At 53.4% G+C, this 19,267-nt stretch overlaps 1 protein-coding gene across 1 annotated transcript in view; it reads right to left on the reverse strand.

Annotated features, from left to right (window-relative positions):
• Positions 1-12,577, reverse strand: part of ST3GAL1 (ST3 beta-galactoside alpha-2,3-sialyltransferase 1) — an 88,376-nt gene extending 75,799 nt beyond the window's left edge. Inside the window, exon 1 of the mRNA XM_030875869.2 lies at positions 12,274-12,577. The gene's annotated coding sequence lies outside the window, so the exon portion shown is untranslated. The remainder of the gene's footprint in view (positions 1-12,273) is intronic.
• Positions 12,578-19,267: the final 6,690 nt, after the last annotated feature.

The following is a 19,267-nucleotide window of genomic DNA, read 5'->3' on the forward strand; positions in this document are numbered from 1 at the left end:
ATCCTCACATCCACGGTGGCATTGGTACTTTTGCTTTTAATTAATTTATTTATTTTTGCTGTGTTGGGTCTTCGTTTCTGTGCAAGGGCTTTCTCTAGTTGTGGCAAGTGGGGCCCACTCTTCATCGCGGTGCGCAGGCCTCTCACTATCACGGCCTCTCTTGTTGCGGAGCACAGGCTCCAGACGCGCAGGCTCAGTAGTTGTGGCTCACGGGCCTAGCTGCTCCGCGGCATGTGGGATCCTCCCAGACCAGGGCTCGAACCTGTGTCCCCTGCATTAGCAGGCAGATTCTCAACCACTGCGCCACCAGGGAAGCCCGCCAGTGGGATTTTGTGAGCAGTAACGGCAAGGAAAGGGTCTGGAACAGGACCCGATCCACGGTTAAATAAATGTGGTGGGTGGTGGAATTGACAGCGGGTCAGGGTGACTCTTCATCGTCACTTAGACAGATATGAATTTCAAGAACGTTCTAGCATCACTGTGTGCCTCGTCTGGCGAAATCTCCTTCTGCATGCAGGAAGAGACACCTTGATCGCTCCTCAAGACTGGAGGAAGGCAGGACGGTTAGGACCCCCCAGGCGGGCACCTTGTTTTCCTCTCTTCCTCCTTCCATCAACCACACAACTGGGGAGGTGCCCCGACTCCATCTGTGGGTTGCTCCCCAGGGTCCCCCGTCCAATGGCTCTCCCACCCTCACTGCTACTGTCAGCAGCTCCCACCCATCTTCCAGCTTGAAGACCATCTGTTCTCTGGGGCTTTCTCCCCAACCCTCTCCTGCTTGAGTTATCTCAGCTCTCAGCCGGAAAGATGGGTGGTGGTGTCCCCAGAGCACTAGTGGGGAAACTGACGTGGCTTGGACACAGAAGGCACTTGCCCCAGACCTAACAAACAGTGGCCCTGACCTCCCCCTGGTCCTTGCTGATGCCTCTGCCCCCTTGGCCTCCGGGTGAGCGGTGCCCTCGTGGCCTTCCTGTGGGCTACACTGACTTTGCCTTCAGAGGAAGGACATGCTGACAGGCTGGGCAGCCTCCCCTGGGGCCTCCTGATGGGCACTGTTCCGTGTCTGCCATAACTGAGAAGAATCGTGAAATACGCATGTGTTTGTCTTCTAGGCAACCACGGCCTAATTAAGGAGGCTTAACTATGTACTTTGGGACAAGATTTTGTGGATGAGGGGAAAGAAGGAAGGAAGAAAAAGAAAGAAGGGAGAGTGAGAGGGAGGGAAGGAAGGAAGGCAGGGAGGGAGGGAAGAATCCTGTGCTGACCGTGAAAACCCTGGGCTGGAGGACATGCTGGCATCACACAGATTCTGTCCCTGGTGGATGTGACCCGAGTGCCACCATTAAGTGTCCTATTTATAGCCCCCGAAATAGGGTTTAGTGAAGGAGCCTCTTATCTGATTCTCAGAACAATGCGAAGGGAGGGTGGGAGGAACGTGGGTGGCGTGAGGTCAGACACTGGCAGGGCGGGGGTGGCTGGAGGGGGCCGGTCCCCACCCGGGGGGCCACTTCCATGAGCCTCAGTGTCCTCAACTGTCGAAATACTGTTAACAAGAAGGACCGAAAAGCCCTGTTTAGAAGGTTACACGAGTCCAGAATGTCCAGCATTTCCTGGGCAGAAACTCAGGAAGGATACAAGGGCAGAGGGATGGCAGAATTCACAAAAGCCAACCCTGACCTGCTGAGAGGGAGGTCAGGGAGACTGGGGGTCAGGGGGTGGTCTGGGAGGCTGAGGTGTAGACACAACAGGGGTCCCTAGAGGAGGGGGCCCGCCCAGTGGGGTCATCTAGGAGTCCCGGCACCCGGGTCCGTGCCTGCTGCCGTGTCCCCTGCTCTGGCGTGCACACGGGCACCAGAACCTCTAGGACGACCCTGAGCTGCCCAAGTCGGGCGGAAAAGCCAGCGGTGAAAGTCGGCCGTGGCAGCCTTGAACGAAGGGCTGGCTTCTCACCCTGGCTCTACCTGCTAACGGGCTGAGGAATCACACGGGTCAGGCCTCCGTCTGAGCTGTCTTAGCAGTGAAATACAAGGCAGGGAATGGCTAAAATGTCATGTCCAAAGTCTCAGGTGGACCTCGTCTACCATTAGTGTCCAGGGGCCACACCATAGCTTCTTAAGCCCAGCCAACTTTCCCAGCCTTAAATTTAGACAGCTCCGGAGACCCCCACCCTACCACCTCCTCCAGGAAGTCCTCCATGGTTGGAAGCTCTGTATGAGGAAGAGCTTTCTAATCCACAGAGGTGTCCAGAGGTCAGAGGGCCACTGTGTGGGGCAGTGATCTGGCTATCACTGGCAGCATTCAAGCAGAGGAGGGATAACCACATAGTGGAGTTGAAGTGAGGAAACTTCAGTGGGAAGCTGAGCAAGGGATTTCCTAACTCGAAAGATGATGATCATAGCATGTACTCAGCAGGCACTTTAAAGTAGGCACGCTGCAGGGCCCTGTTCTAAACACTTTCCAAGTATTTAGTACCCACCAAGATGTAGGTACTATTATTATCCATATTTTATAGATGAGGCAATGGAGGCACAGAGAGGTTATGAAACACACTGAAGGTCACACAGCAAGGAAGTGGCAGAGCCAGTACTTCTATTGAGTGAATCAGTGAATGACTCGGTCGATAAATAACTGAAGTCTGGAAGAGGAAGGCTGAACAAGGGCGCTGCTAAGGATCTTTGCAAATGCTTGGATTTTACAATTCCTTCTGATTTCACGCTCTTTAAATGTGCAACCTTTGTAACTTGCTGTCATTCAACTGACTCACACACAACTTCCTTCCAACCTCTCCTATAACGGTTACAGCTTATGTTCAGAGAAAAAGAGAAAACCCGTTCACTCCATCCCAGGGGCAGGTTCCCAACGATGCAGGGGTATTCTGATATTCCAAACTGTCCCCAGGGCCAGTACATTTTTTTCTCCTTGTTTGGATGTTTGGCATTGTAGAGACATCAGTTTCATTTCTATAATCCTGCAGTTCACAAATGATTTTCACTTACCTCAGTCTCTTCCCTTCCATAGGTTACAGACAGAAAAACAGAAGCGGCTCTTATGTTGGAACCAATTCTTCAGACCATTCTGAAAGGTGTGTTTTTCATTTGAAATTTCCCTCAAGTGTGGTACACAGCCGCGCCACCTTCTAATCTCTCCTTTTCATTTTAATTTCCTTTTTGCCAAAAGACTGAAGTTTAAAATGTAAGGATACGCTTCAGAAACACCCAGGAATACCCCCCACTAAAACATTCTTGTTGGTGGCAACTAACATGTTTCCCAAGCAACAGTTTTTATCCATCAAACTCTCCACCAGGTGGTAGGATTAACAGCGTTTTCAAGTAACCGGAACAACAAACACTTCTCTCCACTGTGAAGATGTTATTCAAAGGCAAGTTTTCAGTGTTGCAACAGCAACGTTTACTGTTCATTTTGCTTGAAGCAGATTGCCAAGAGACACCTGTCTAGGGACCTGGGTAGGTTTCCACCCCCTGAGGACAAACTTTATACCAAGCCTTCCTGCTCAGTCCTTCCTCAATCCCCAGGCACCGTGGGGCTCTCTGAATTCAACTTATGTGGACAAGTCAAAGGATGAGTGCTTGCAATCAGCAACGCAGGGATCCTGTGGAGATCTGAGAATCCAGCCAGACTATCGAGGGCTAAATAAACCCATCCAACCAGCCCCAAATGGGTGAATCGGGGAAAAGGCCTGGAGCCCCAGGCCTCGGCAAAGAGCACGTGGAGAAAAATTAGAACCTCCTTCCAAAAAGGATGTCACAGAACCTGGGTCCATATGTCATGCCTGTCGGGTGGGATGGCGCACGTCTTGGGCTACGGTTGGGAACAGATACCTGGTATGATGTGTTTCATAGCTGCACCTCCCGGGGCAGCTGCCCCCCTTCCTGGTTCCCCTGATCTAGAGACACAGGACGATCCTGGCAATCGCACAGCATATGCTGCCTGAGATCTTGGGCTTCGGGCAGATACGGAACCATCATGAATTCTGGCTCTGCCACTTTCTAGCTATGTGACCTTGGGCAAGTGGCTTCACTTCTGTGAGCCTGTTTCCACATCAGTAAAATAGGTTAGGAAAAAAGTACAAAACAGTGATTTACAGGGCTGTTATAAAGACTAGGGATCTAGTATTCAAGAAATATCAGCTCTAACTGAGGAGGGAATGTGTACATCTCAGCTCAGTGGAGGTAGAAGTGCTGATGGCAGGCCCTGAGCACAGGGGAACCCAGAGACCCCCTATCGCTAGGCTCCAAGGTTGAACTCTCGGGGTTTTCTAGAAAATCCAACAAGTGAAACTGTAGTCTTTGAAATCCTTCTCAAGGACAGAACACACACAGTAACCTCTCTGCTGACAGTTCATCACTTTACCCCCAAAAATATACAGGCAAGCTTCCCTGTTCCAAGACTGCCTGCAGTTTTCTCCTCTCCTCTTTGCTTTCTCCTAAACTCTATTCATGCAGTTGTTCTATGACTTTTAACTCCACGTACTAGCTGACTCCCTCCCCTGGAAGAAAATCATTGACAGGCAAAATAATTAAATAGCAGGGAAATTATCTAGCAAAGTGTCTGAGTTATTGGCTGACAGCTCCCTTCTGGAGGTTCCACTGTTATGTGCCTACCTGAGTCTCACCAGCAGAACCCCACCTTGATGCTCTAAGCCTCCCCTGGGGCGGCGCTCTCTGGCTTCCTAATAATGCTAAAAGCTAGTTCTTGGCCAAGTCTGTTTCCGGTCAGGTTCATCCACACTTACTTTGCATGAACTGTAACTGGCACCTGTGGTTGTTATGTGCTGCTGTGTTGTGTTATGTTGGGCTGTGTTGTATTGCGTTGTTACGATGATAAAGTTTTGGTTCCCTAAGTTGACTCTAGGATCTAGTGGAGATGCTGAGACTTAGTTTATGGGATTTTTTGCCCCTGTTCTCAGACTCGGCCAAGTGGATGGAGGGAGAAGGGGGCGAGGTAGAGACAGCAAGGCCCCGAGGGGCCGGGATGCAGGGAGGCGGCCCCACCACGGCCAGAGGCCGTATCTTAAGCCCATGCGGACCTGCTCACCTGACTGACCTTCAACTTCCTCACCTGTACAGTTCAAGGTGGGAAGGGTGGGTGGTGGGAGCTCCAAAGGGTGAGCGGAGGAAGGTGTGTGATGGGGCTTCAAGGCAGCTGGAAATATGGGCTTATTCCTTCCCCAGGAGTCACCTACTTCCCAGGAGGGTAATTCCAGGCACACGGAAGATCTGGGTGTGGGCAAGACCATGTGACCTTGGGTACGTCTGCAAAATGCGGAGGGCCCTGATCCCAGTGGAGCACACAGAAGAGACGAACGGAGGTCCAAACAGGGTCAGATGCCAACGGCTGTGAGTGCGGGGGTGACCCGTCTTCATCCCGTCATGTCCTTGAGAAGCTCCAACAAGGAGGCCCGTGGCCTCTGGCTGCTGGGAGGGCTCGTCTCTCGGTGACACAGGGATTGTGGGGGCAGGCAGGACAGAGCCGGGTGGCAGAGTGCATCCTCCTGTCCCCTCCCCGCCAGGGGGAAGGGGGAGGCTCTTCCACAAGCTTCGATCAGCTCCTACTGCCGTGCTCTCCTGGTTCCTCTCCCCCATCCCTCCCTCTGCCTCCTCTGGGGGGGATGGGAATGGTGGCGCGTGGTCACTGGGCCCAGGTACTGCTACACCCCTTACTGATTTCCCTAAATACTGCTCCCAGCTCTGTGAAACACTCTTTACTAGAACTCTCCACTCAGTGTGAGTGCACATCCTTTCTACTGGACACAAAACGATCTGAAGTTTAGAAGACTTGCCGCTGCGCTGGGCACACACTGAACATTTAATAAGAAGTAGATGTTACTCCATTTATAATCAAGAAGGCCTGTTCATCGGCCTCATCCTGTCTTGGGGGATTTATATCACCCTCTACTACTTGAGGAAATGGAGATTCAGAGCTTAAGTGTGTGGATGAAAAATGCTGCTGCCGTACCAGCAAATAAAGGATGCTGCAGCCGTCAAGACACTCCAGTCACCCCTGAGGGAGCTCAGGATGGCAACAAACCCTCAGACCCTGCAGCCACCCCTAAAGGTACATCCCGAGGGGACTCAGGAGGGGAAAGGACAGGATACTTGCCCTAGAGAGCTGAGATGCACATCAAAGGAATGATCTCAATGAGCCCAGACATGCATCTTCCCATACACAGAAAAGTGCCAAATTCATTCACTTGAGATGTCTGGTTTTCTCTCATTAGTGGTAATCTTTTGATGTTCGAACTACCTGGTCTTTGTGGCAAAAACCCCTCTCCATCCTGGTTCCTCCCTGACCTACTTGGGGCAGTCCCTCAGAGCGATCTGAGAAGCTGTCTCCCCGGCTTGAATTCCTCAGAAAGTCCACCAAAAAACCCCATAATTATCAACCTCGACTTCTAGGTTGTGCCTTTTTTTCCATCGACAAATGATGTCCCCAAGGTCACGGGCGGCAGCAAATAGAATAGGGCCGGTACTCGGGGGGGGCGCTTCTGACCCTGGGCCAGCGGTGCCCCTAACGGGAGGAAATAGCCTGACACCAGGGCCGTCCCTCTAACGCTTGTCCCTGGGTTGACACTACAGAGTCCACTCCAGGTGCCTTCAACTTTGACACGTGCCACACGGCCTGCTGACCAGCCAGGCCACCTGAGCCAGGACAGGCTCCGGGCGCAGAGCATCCCTCTCCCCCAACCCAGGTGCCACCGCTCCCGGGAACCCTCCAGATCATGCCCAAGGGAAAAAGAAAACTTTAAACGCTTAGGCAACCTGCAGGAATGAGAAAAGAATGCTACTACCCCAACCCAGCTATTCTGCCTCGCTGCTTCCAGGGTGGGTTTTTTACCCACCACTGAACATTAAAGCCAGCCTCGGGTTTCAAGTGTTCTTCCATGAGCTTCCCAAAACGTTCCACCTCCAGTCACCTCTTCTATTCCCACGTGCTCTGTCCCGAGGCAGTATCTCCAGCCAGCAGCACTTCCTCTTAGAACCCTCTGGAACCAGACTGTTATTAACTGGGTCCCGGGGGGCTCTGGGAGCCCAGCCCCACAGGCAATATCCTCTCACGCATGACCTTGCTTCATCCTCATAGTGGCCCACTTCCTGGGGGGATAATCGCCCACCTGCAACTCAGATTTGGCCAACGGAGGTGCAGGGCTTGCCCGAGCTCACCCAGCTCGACCTGGGCGGCGTGATCCTGAAAACCTGGGCGCTTTCCGCCCCCACGCTGCCGCTGTGCCATTTCACTGCACTCTCCCAAATCAGCTCCTCCAACCGAGCATTAGAGAGAAAGCATCGAATTGTATTTTTTAAGCCAACGCAGCCACTGGCATTCTTACACACCATCCCTCTGAAGCCCAGAGCCCTTGGAGGACTGCAGGGTCCAGGGACCTGCACCCTGGCTGAGTAGCAAGGATGAATCCCACAGAAGCAAACCGGAGATCAGCACGGGAACCGGGGACCAAAGCACCGAACCCCTAAAATCCCCAGTTCCCTCCCCTCTGCTGAACCATGCATAAAAGACCTCTTGTTATTGTCATTTTACTTTATTTTTCTTGCGCACACAGGGCACATGCCACTTTGACTCGATACCAGTTCTATGCATTCAAGAAAACACTCTTGCTCTCCTGCAGTCTGACTTGTGCCTGGAAGAATTCCCCAAGGTACCCGTGGGTTGTCTCCTCAATGAATCTTTCCATGGGTCCCCCAGGTAGAGGAATCCCTTTTCTTCTCTGTCGAAACCCTGCCTCGGCCAGTATGTATTTCTGCTCTAGTGCAAACCCCCACTGTAGAGTAACTCTTCATGTCCCCATGCACCTCCCCACGACACCGTGACCTCTGGCGGGGTGGGGATGGACGGAACAAGGACTGACCACATGTCCCTCCATCTCTATAGTTCTAGCACCTTGCATGGCGCCTGGGAGACAATAAGTTCCTAATAAATGTTGGTTCAACCGAAACAATCCAACCAGGTGGAACCAGAAGGTTGATGATGCCGACTCCCACGTACCTCCCCACCAACCAGTCAGAAGAATGGCCACCAGCTGATCACGCCCTCTCTGAACCATTACCATAAAACTTCTCACTACCCCCTCCAGGTTGGGACACATAGTTCTGAGGGCATTAGCCCGCTGTGGCCCCCTTTGCCTGGCAAAGCAATAAAGCTATTCTTTTCTACTTCACCCAAAACTCTGTCTCCGAGAGTTAATTCAGTGTCAGGGTACAGAGGCCGGATTTAGCTTCATCTCCAAGGATTTATTTGTCTCCAACAATGAAAAAGAGACATAAGTGTATGGAAATGAGTGGGCTTGGGGAAGGGGGAGCCCAGACAGCTAATCTATTTAAAGTTTGAGACCAGCCAGCAGTCTAGATCAGCTCTGTCACTGCAGGTCCCCGTGACCTCTCCACGGGGCCTCAGTATTTTTGCATAAAATGAAAGAGTTAGTTGAACAAACTGATTTCTAAGAACATCTCAGCTCTTATCGTGGGAACCACCTAGGTCCTGGAGAGGTCCCTGTGGTCCCTATTTGCAACATGCATCATTGGAGAGTCCTTACAGATGTCACCCCAGAGCCGGAAGCTTCTGGGCCTTGTCTCCATACCCAATGCTGCGAATCGCTGGAGAATAACTTTGCCAAGTGAGGGTGGGCTTCTCAAGGCTCCAGGAGTGAAAGGGGGTACACAGTTGGCATGGGGTGGGCTAGGTTGTCTGTGATGCCAGGGATGCCTGGAGCATTCTGAGGATGGAGCTGGAGGCAAAAGCACATGGGAGGGGGGCACTGTTTTCGCAGAGAAAGGCCCTAATGCCCCCGAGGTAATGTCAGCAGAGCTCCACACTGCTCATTGCCCAGCGTGACACAGACCCAGAGCCTGAAACAGTCTGGGTTTTAAGTAGTCACATAATTGAGTGCTGGCCCTGGGGCTAGAACGCAGGGTCTTGCTGGGGCCCAAGGCTGGGTTCCTGGGACCAAACTGAGCAGAAGAGAGCGCCCAGATCCTCCGCTCTGCAAGGGGGTTGGCAGTGCTGGAGGTTCCACAGGGTTCCATAACTGACCAAAGTGTATGGAAGCCTTATTCTAGAGTAATTCTTTGTGACCAGGCCAGCTCTTCCTCCGGCCCGCGGTGTGTGTGTTCAGATGCATACGGAGAACTCACAGGGAAGCCGTGTATGGACAAGATAACTGGTTGATTTTATTTTTTGCTTTCTTGGCTGCTTTTTGTGGTATGGGAGGGGACCTAGGAGAGGGTTAAGGTTTCGATTCTGCAAGGCAAAAGCCCTGTCCAAATATAATGCCTTTGAGTCAACAACGGATTCAGACAGAGTTAACTGACCAGAAGATTAAGGGGCCCCTTCCTACGGGGCTGCAGACAGCTTGTCTCCAGGTGAGGTTCCCGGGGCTGGTGGTGGAGAGAGGAGAGGGACACCCACCTGGCGCAGAGTCCCACGCACCCGCGAGGCCCCAGGACCTCCGAGGAACGCTCGCCACTCGGCCCACCGGTGGATCCAGCCCACCAAAGCTGGGGCACCAGAAGGCTCTGACGACCAGTACTAGGCAGGTCCCCGACTTCAGGACTTCAGGTGCTGGTGAGCCCAGCCGGGGCGTGCCCGGCCTGTACCGCCAAAGTGGAAACAGCCCTAAGGTCAGCAGGGGGCTGCTTAAGAGCCAGCTTCCGGCTGCTGATAGAGCTTGCAGGAGCGTAATCTTCAGCCCTTAGAGAAATTCCTCCGCCATCACTTCTGGCAACACTTCCTGGTTTTTTTTTCTCTAAACCCAGTGCTCCAGGGGGCTGCTAACCCCCCCGCCAGCGGAGGGAAGTGAAGGTAAGACTCTGCTGGGGCCCAGGCCCTGGCCTTGCCCCAGCGCAGACCTGGACAGCAAATGCAGGCCTAGCACAACACAGGGGCAGCATATTCCCACGCCTGTGGGATAGTTCAAAGGTCGGGAAAGGACCCCCTACTTATTCGGTCACGTATTCAGCAAAATAAATTTTTCTTATGATGAAATTCCTTTCCCCCAAACTTGAAATCGAGGCATGTGAATATATACATACACATATGTAGTATGTGAACATACGTATGTATATCTACTTATACACACACACTCAATTACACGTAATGTTTATCTTGCATAACATATTTGTAAGGTAAGAGCAATGACCCCGTTTTACCCCCACTCCGCACCCAGATCGGGGCATGTTATGGTGAACTCTCGGGTCGGTCTTTTCAGCTAACCGCAGGATTTCAGAAAAAGGCCGGGCCATGGTGTTTGGGGGTAGGAACCGGAGGTGCAGGGCGCGACCCAAGGCACCCTGCCTCCGCGCCCCTTCCAGCCTCGGAACCAAGATGCAATGTCTAGAGTAGTCGGCAGGCGGCAGTGCACCTTGCCTTTTCCGAACGTCGGGAACGCTCTCCCGCAGCTCCCGGGAAAGAAAACCTGGCGGCTTCGCCCCAGCGTCTAAGAAGAGCGCATCTCTGAGCCCAGCACGTAGTGGGTGCGCAAGGTACGTCTAGAAGCCAAAAGCGCTGGGCTGGGTAGATAGATGCGAAATGAATAGTAAACGTGGGGAGAAAGAGGGAAGGGACGTCCCGGCCTCTGCCAGCGCCTTCCCTCGAAGAGGCCTTTTCAGACAGCCTTCATACGTACCTACTGTGTGCCAGGCGCGACGGCTGTACAACCTCGTTCCCCGCCGACCTCATTTTCCCCGCTGGCGAGTACCGCCCCCCGCCACCTCAACACACACACACACACACGCACACGCACACGCACACGCACACGCACACACGCGCTCACAGGCACACAGCCGCAGAGCGGGAGCGGGTGCTCGCTGTCTCCCTGGGGAACCATCTCTGCACAAATCCGCGTGGCGTGGGACCTGGGAGGGGGATGAGCCGGAAGAGGCGAGAGGTCCCCGGACGTGGGCACGTGAAAGCCCGGCGGATGCCTGATGCGGCGACGACGCAGTGAGGAGGTCACTGCCCTCAGGGTCAAGGCTGTCTCCCTCTGTGGGACACGCAGAACCCGCCCAGCCCCCAACCACTCGCAGACTTCTGAGCGGGCACGTGTCCGCTCGCCCAGCGACCCCACCAAGCCCCGAGCGTGAAGGTGCGGTTTGGGACCCTCGCGTAGGAGGGAGGAGAGACTCAGGTCTCCGGCGGAAGAGCAGAGCCCAGATAATCCCAACACCCTTCCCAGGAGACCAGGCCTCGGGATACAGCGAAGGCGCCCAGCTGGGGAGCAGCCTCAATCCCCACGTCAAGTTCAGCCGCGCTTCCTCCCGCAAGGTCAAGTTCAAACACACTCTCGCTTAGTGAAAGGAGGAGCTAGAAATTGCGCCCCTGTCCCGATTCCGAATCAGGTTGTACCCCCATCAGGGCGCTATGCCCCGGTGGCACCGCTCACCGCTCCTGCGCTCTCCCAAGGAGCGGCCCCTACGCCGCGCGGGTCACACACCCGAGACGCAGACAAGTTGCTAACTTTTGTCAGATTATTTCGCGGCAGCTGCGGCGCCTACCGGGACTGGGGCGGACCCAGAGTTTCAAGTCGCCACGGGCACCACCCCCGCCACGCTCCCCTTCGCCCACCCTGTCCACCACGCCACGTCCAGCCGTCCTGTCCCGGGTGCCAACCTCTCCACCGTATCCGGAGCAATGCGGGCCTGCGGTGTCCCCGGGGGCGATGGCCACCTCCTCGATCTGCGCCTGCTCGCAGCGGATTTGGAAGCACCATCCGGATACCATCCCTCGGCCGCCCGACCGGATCACTGGGCGGCCTCCGCGCGCCCCAGCACCCCTGGTTCCGCTCTAAAGCGCCGGAGGGCGACCCCGTTGGCCACTCCGCGTTTCGGCGGCCCCCACCGGGGAGATGCCAGCCCGGCGCCGAGTGCAATGTCACTGGGGCCACCCCGGGGACCGCTGCCCCAGACCCGGTGTAGGCTCCCCGTTAAGCACCCAACAGCTGCTTTTGAAACGGCTGTAAACCCCTGAGCCCGACCCTCTTCTGCGACCTCCTTCCTCTCCCAAAGACCCCGGCGACACCGCTGCTAAGGAAGGGGTCTTCCTACATTTGCCTTCCTCCCTCCCGGCACCTGAGGTCTTCAACCCACTTCCACCCTCCTGTCACACCCTCCTGGATCCTTCCCCACCACTTCTGTCCCCGGGTGCGGACAATCGCCCCTCCACTCGGAGAACACAAGCGAAACTGCCGGACCCCAACTCCGGTGGATGCAGCCCCCCGCGCACCCCCGGCTCCGCGCGCTCACTCACCGCGGCCGGAGACACGCGAAAGTTTCCTGGGCTTCGGGGGATGAGGGGATTCGGAGGAGAATCAAAAGGGGGTGTCCCGAACACTCGCCCCGTTCCCAGCTCTCATCGCCCCTTTCTCCTCTCTCTCCTCCTCTTCCTCTTCGTTCTCCTTCCTCTGGTCTTTGTCTTTGCAAAGTGTCGAAACTGTCTGGCATAGTGGAGCTCCGCCGGCGGAGGCTGGAGCCGGGGAAGCGGGGAGGCGGGGTGAGGATGGGAGCGGTCTCGGGAACACCTTCCCCCGGGTGTAACGGAAGGGGGAGGCGGGCGGGCCGGGGAGGGGCCGGCCGCGGCCAGGAGCCGGGGCGCGCGCCGGAGCCGGGCGGGCGCCTCTCCTGCGCGCGGCCCTCCCCTTCCTCCGCCCAGCGCCCGCCCCTCGCCGCCCGGCGCTCTCCTCGCGTCACTCCCTCCACCCGGACGCGGTCGGGTTTCCACACGCTCTGGGCTGCCTGCGAGCCGAATATAGAGCTCCGAGCCACGTGGACTGCTGTCGGCTCGGGCGCGGGGACCGGATCGCCGCCCCGAGAGGGGCTCTGCGGGGACGTCTCGGCGACACTTCGCGCCGGGGCCGCCGCCTTCAGGGTGGGAAGACTGGGGAAGAGAGGCCAGGGGGGCCGGGGGATCAGCCCCGCGGAGGAGGTGACGGCGCCCTGCGAGAGGACGGGCTCTGAAGAGCCCGAGTCGGGTGCATGGTAGCGAGAAGGGGCCGATCCCCCCTGCTGGCGGCTGGGCAAAGCCACCCCCTTCCTCTAAGGGCGCGGGACTCGCGGTGGGATTTAGGGAGAGGGAGGGGAGGAGTGGGGCTAGGGAGCCGGTGAGGCTCGGGCGGGGGCCCAGATAAGAGCCGCGGAGGCGCCACCTAGGCCCGGCCCCCGCCCTGGCCCTCCTGACCGCCGCTGTTTTTTTCCTCCCAGATGCGGAGGCTGCAGCGTGATCCAGAGCAGGTCAAGCTCTGGGCAGCCGGACCCCAGGCAGGAGCCAACCCCAAAGGTTTCCTGGGGCTGGGGCTTCGAGGACCGGGCCCCCTTTCAGGGTCAGGTTTGCGCGGTTTTTGCCCTTCCTTCTTTACAGGGAAGTGTGCGCGCTGGAGGCGTCTTGCTCAATGGCAGAATGCCAGTCCTAAGGCTACGTACGTGCAGGACACAGGATTTAAGAGGCATTACCAAAAAATCTGGTTTTACAGTTCTTATCCCCTTATTGGGATTTGTCCTCTTTCACAGTTTTCCTGAGGAATGCTAAGAGGAAAAAGGCATAGCTTGGCCTCGGGGTCAGTTAATTCTTTCAGCTTCCCTTGCCCCAGTCGGAGAGGTCAGCCTTCTGCAGTGGAGTCAGAGAGCTCCTTAGCTCTTCATCAGAGGAATGTGTAGTGTGTGCTTCAGACCAGGACCAGCTGGACCCGACTTCTTGGTTCAAACCTGCCACTCCCTGGATGTGTGAAATCGTTGGGGGAAACACTGACTGAAAGCACCAGCCCTGGCCAGGCAAAGACAGTAACAGTTTGCATGAGTTATTCTATCACAGGAGGTCCTGGTAAGGATCACAGAACTAACAAGCCACCAACAACCGGAATCCGGGAAAGGTCTAAAGGAGATGCCAGTCCACATGGCCTACCAACCTCCCAGAATCCTCCTCGCTGGAATCCATCTTGGCTGAGCTATGCCCGTGCCACCAGAAAGGACCCTGAATCAGAATGATTGGCCAGAGGCAATCCGGAAGCTAACCCGATCACCATAAAACCTGAGACTGCGAGCCATGTAGCAGAGCCGTCCTCCTGGGTTCCCTCACCCTCCTGCTCTCCACCCGGGTTCCCCTTCCCAATAAAGTCTCTTGCTTCGTCAGCACGTGTGTCTCCTCGGACAGTTCATTTCCGGGTGTTAGACTAAGAGCCTACTCTCGGGCCCTGCGAGGGGTCCCCCTTCCTGCAACAAAATTAGGCTAGTTTCAGAATCCCTAAGCCTACTAACTCTGTGCCTCAGTTTCTTCATTTGTGTAAATGGGCTTAATACTGTCCATCTCACAAGGTTGCTGTGATGATTAAGTGAATTCATGTATGTCCAACATTAAAACCTCTACTTAGCATATAGTAAATGCTCAATAAAAGTGTGTTGTGTGAATGGTGGATTTCTCCGGCACCAGGTTCCCTGCCCACAGCTGGGGGAGGCCTGCCCTAGAGAATGGGGTGGTGGTATGCAGAAGACTTCTGGGAGTTGAAGGAAAAAAAGAGATATTCAGAGCAGAAGAGATAACGATTAAAAGGGGCAGAGGAGAGAGTGAGAAAATTCCCTACTAGAAGGGGAAGGAAAAGAGGAATAAAGAGAATAGGGCAAGGTGGGGTGGGGTGGGGGGGAAGCCGAAACAAAAAGCATGTGGATCTGCAAGAGTTCTTCAAGGAGCAGGAACCCTGCCAAGCTGCACCCGGGCCCTGCTGCCTGTCTAAGTTTCCTGCCCTCCGGGAGTCTGCGAGAAAAGTTTTGGGTATTTCGTGACCCGAGACCTCTTGCCTGAACGTATTGGTTTTTGTTTCAGTTCTAGAGGGGGGTGGAGGTGAACCTTCTGGCCTGCCTGGAAGCATCGTGTGGGCTTTGCTCTTTCTGAGATGTGAGTCAGGGCGTCCACCGCACTTGGCATTCCCCAAAATGCTTTAGTGTTTGGGACGAGGGGAGCAGAGAGGGTTCCCAGGAACATCAACTTCTGTTCTCTGCAGCGGCAGCGTCTTCCAGCCGTGGGAACCTTCGGACATGGACCTCTCAGACTCAGCACCTGGGGGCCTGGCTCGGAACATCAACCGGGTCCAAGTATCCAAATGTAAGCGTGGTCCTCTTGCTGTCCTCACGGGGACAACTGCCTCCGGCGCCCTGTGGATTTTCCTGATTGTATAATCGGCGGCGTTTGCCTTCTGATCTGATCTGATTCAGCTTGCTGTGGGGAGGGAATGCGTCGGGTTTTGCTCCCGGCTGACTGCAGTGCCCATCTCATACCAGTTACATGCTAGATGCTCAATAAAGACTTCCTGGATGAATTAGTAAAGAAATGTTGTTTATGGCAAGGATCAAATAGGATAATGTACAGAAAAGCGCTTTGCAAAACAGAAAATGCTTCCGTCGTTAAGACTATCCTATTATATCCTAGCAGGAGGGAGGTCAGATGGGGCAAGTGAACGGCCCCAGACCATCCAGCTCTTCTGCTTTGCAGCCCAGAATCAGAGTCGGCTCTGGATTTCCCCCCTGCGTTCTTGGCAGTTCCCCTAGATGACTGTACAGTGAGATGGAAATTTCTTATTAAGCAACTCTGGTGAAACATGCATAAATCATCAGCTTATCCATCTAAAAAGATGTACATCAGACACATCTTTTCCCAGTCTCTGGTGGGTTAACCTGGGAGGCTTTTTCTAGCCCCACTTCCTTTATTTTTACAATGTACTTCTTACCAGGTAGCACAGAAGGCCTCTTTCCTAGAGTTATGACATGTTATGAAAGCACTTCTGATACCCTCGCCAGTTTCCAGGAGCCCGGATCTGGGGCTATGTGTCAGGATTGTGTGTCTGTGAACATTCCTGCTTCTCACCCGCACTGTGTCTCCCAACATGGCCAGCCAGTAACAGTCATGACTGGAGTGTCTGCACAGTGAGTTCCCTGGGAGCCCTGACGTTGATTTAATGCTCACCGTCACCCCACCCAGCCCCACAATGTCTTCAGAGCAACAGCAAAGCTCTTAGTAATGATGGTTAAAGAAATTGATTTCATCCTTTCCCCATCCCCTTTCTTGGTTCATCAGAGTGGAACAATCCTAATGGGTTCTGATGCCATCTGGGTGATGGTGCAGAAAAGGAAAGAGCTGCCTTGCTTGTCAAAGATGAGTTCAGAGCTGCTGGGTACTTGGTGTTTGGTTTTGGGCAGTGTTTTACTTTGGGTTCTTGAGGCTGTGAGGACCTGGCCCAACTTTCCTTAAAAAAAAGATTAAAAAAAAAGTGATGTAGGGATATACAGACTGACTAAAAGTGGGGACCCAGAAGGAGAATGACAGCCTGTCTCTGTGGCCCTCTCTGTCTTTCTCTTTCTCTCCCTTCCTTGTCTCTCTGCTCTCTCCTCGCCTATAGGCATTCCCTGTTAAGTCCTGGGGTCGCCCTAAAAGTTTCCTGTATGCTTGTAGCCCCAGCCCCTCTACATCGTGGCAACTGTTCATCCGCTCCAAGTTTTAGTTTTTCCAGGAGAGGAATCTGACTGACAGATCTCATTCCGTTATAGGTCAACAATCCAACTGTGAACAGGCTGCTCAGGCAGCATGTACCCACGTCAATAATAAATACGTGGATGGAGACCTTTACAGGAGATTTTTCATTACAGGGAACGTAGGACCCATGATTCTTCAGTCCCCTTCCAACCTTGAAAATCTCTAGGCATTTGAGCAGCAGTAGTAAACAGAGCCATACACTACACTGCTCACATATATTAGCTCCAACAGCTAAGGCAGCTCATTGCTCTTGTCCAATCATGACTCCCCTAATCTCTTTGCCAGAAATTGGCTCAGGAATAAGTAGATTTAATCCCTGTTTGGATCAACAAGATAGAAATATACTTGGGTCTTCTAGGAAAGAAGTTCTTAAAAGTATGCCTTGGGAAGCTACTCTTTATTTCCAGCTGGATATGAACAAGGAAGTATTCTTATTTCAGTTTCTCTGGAAGATATCTTATGCCTCTGCCGGAAGCCAAATTGAAGCTAAGTATATCCAGAGCCCAGATCACACTGTACCTGAAGCCTACATTCTAGTCTTTCTTTTGTATGAGTCAATACAGTTATTTTGTTTAAGCCACTTTAGGTCATGGTTCTGTTACTTGTAGCCAGACACTTGATAACCTATATAACACTACAGCCAGAGTGATTTTCCTGAAGTCCCCCTTCAAGAAAGTCATTCCCCCAAGTCACTTCCAAGCTTTCAACCCTTAAAACTTCAATGGCTCCCATTGCCTTGGGAAGTAAATCCAAACTTCTGAGCCTAACAATTACGGTCTTCCTTGATATGGTCCCAATGTATGTTTCTCACTTGTTTCCTTCCACTCTTCCTCTTTGTGAACCCTATATAGCAAACATGACTCAGCCCAGAAGCTCTGGTTAAATGAACACGTTTCTGTGTCCTTGAAATCAACATAGATCTCCCTGTTGCTGGGCTGGTAAAGATTTCCCTAATATCCATCACAGGACTCTTCAACCCCTGAGGTATGCAAAGGTCCAGAGTTCTAACACAGGGCCTGGTACGAGGGAACTCTGCTTCTTAGCAGCATTCACTATATCAGCACAGCCTCCTGCCCAACCCATAAAGGACCATGGCTCCTGAACACGCCTGTCATGCGGTCCAGGCTTCCTGGATGTGTTCGTTTCCTAGGGCTGCCAGTACACACTGCAACAAACCGGGTGGCCCAAAGCAGCAGAACTTTATTTTCTCACAGTTCAGGAGGCCAGAACTTTGAAACCAGGGTGTCAGCAGGCTTGGTTCCTTTCGGAAGCTCTGAGAGAATCTGTCCCCTGTCTCTCTCTCAGCTTCTGGTGGCTTCTGGCGGTCCTTGGCCTTCCTTGGCTTGCGGAAGCGTCACTTTGATCTTTGCGTCTATCTTCATATGGCTATGTGTGTGTGTCTGTGTGTCTGTATGAGTCTGTGTGTGTCTGTCTGTGTGTCTGTATGTATCTTCTCCTCTTGTAGGGACACCAGGATTTAGGGGGCCCACCCTAATCCAGTATAACCACATCTTAATTTATTTAATTAATTACATGGGCAAAGACCCTATTTCCCAATAAGATCACATTCTGAGGTTCCCAGGGGAACGTGAATTTTAGAGGACACTATTCAACCCACAATTCCAGGGACACTTGACCTTCCTGCTCACCCCTCTTTAGGGTGTTGCCCTTGAGTGGTGGCTCCCCTCTGCAGACCTCCAGCTGACCTCCAGCCTCAGAGATCCTTTTTGTCACTTTCCCTCCTGGTGTTCTCAGAAGTATCCTCCTCTCCACTTTTCCTTTGTACATGGATTGAAACAGGATTTCAAAGAATTCCTACTTCTAATTTTCCCTTTGGCAAAAGTCTTTGAGGCAAAGAAACATCCAAGGCCTGGTTTGAAATGGGGAAAACAGGAACACAAAGGGGACAAAACCCACTAATAGGTAAATAGAGTGTCCTGCCGTGCCTGTCATACCTGTGGTCTCACACATCACCAGTCCCAGAAAACCCACCACCAGGCTCTGCAAATGGACAGTCGGTGCCCTCGAAGGCTCTCCATTAGCCTGACCCCTGCTGTCTCACTGTCCCCACATGAAACCGTTACTGTCATCTCGTGTGTAGCTTTTGTCTCTTCCCTTTATGAAATCCTGTGTCTTTCTTAGAATCTTTTATTCCTTGTAGCTTGGTAGTTTATTTGCGTATTAAGCTACATTTCCAATAAGATGGAAAAGTCCTGGAGAAAAGGTGCAATCCTTCAGTCATCCAACACAAATTTATTGAGCACCTACTAAGTGTCAGATACTGTGCCAAGTGCTGGGGACAAGGAGGTGGACACGACATCGTTCCAGCCCCCAAGGAGCCCACAGTTTGCAGGAGACTGATGGTGGCTGGTTATTTCACCACGTTTGGGTAGCACCGTGATAAGCTAACAAGTGGGTATAGGGAGATCACAAACAGGTTGTTGGTTTGCAACCTCAGGAGCTTTTGGGGTGAAATATGAAACCAGCCCCATAGGTGGAGGCAAGAAGAGACCCAAGAGAGAGGCAGACACACCAGATTGGTAGGTGGCAGGTTTAATAAGTATGGAAACTTACGAAGTTTGTTTTGGGCAACAAAACCAGTAGATTTCTGCACTTGCCGGTCAGAATCTTGAGTTTACAGAGAGGCCTTAAAGGGGCTCAGTGACATACACCATCCAAAGGGTCTCAACCACACATGCTCTCTCAAGACTGCGTCCTTGAAAACAGC

The sequence above is a fragment of the Globicephala melas genome, chromosome 17, assembly GCF_963455315.2.
Source record: "Globicephala melas chromosome 17, mGloMel1.2, whole genome shotgun sequence".
NCBI classification, from domain to species: Eukaryota; Metazoa; Chordata; class Mammalia; order Artiodactyla; family Delphinidae; genus Globicephala; species Globicephala melas.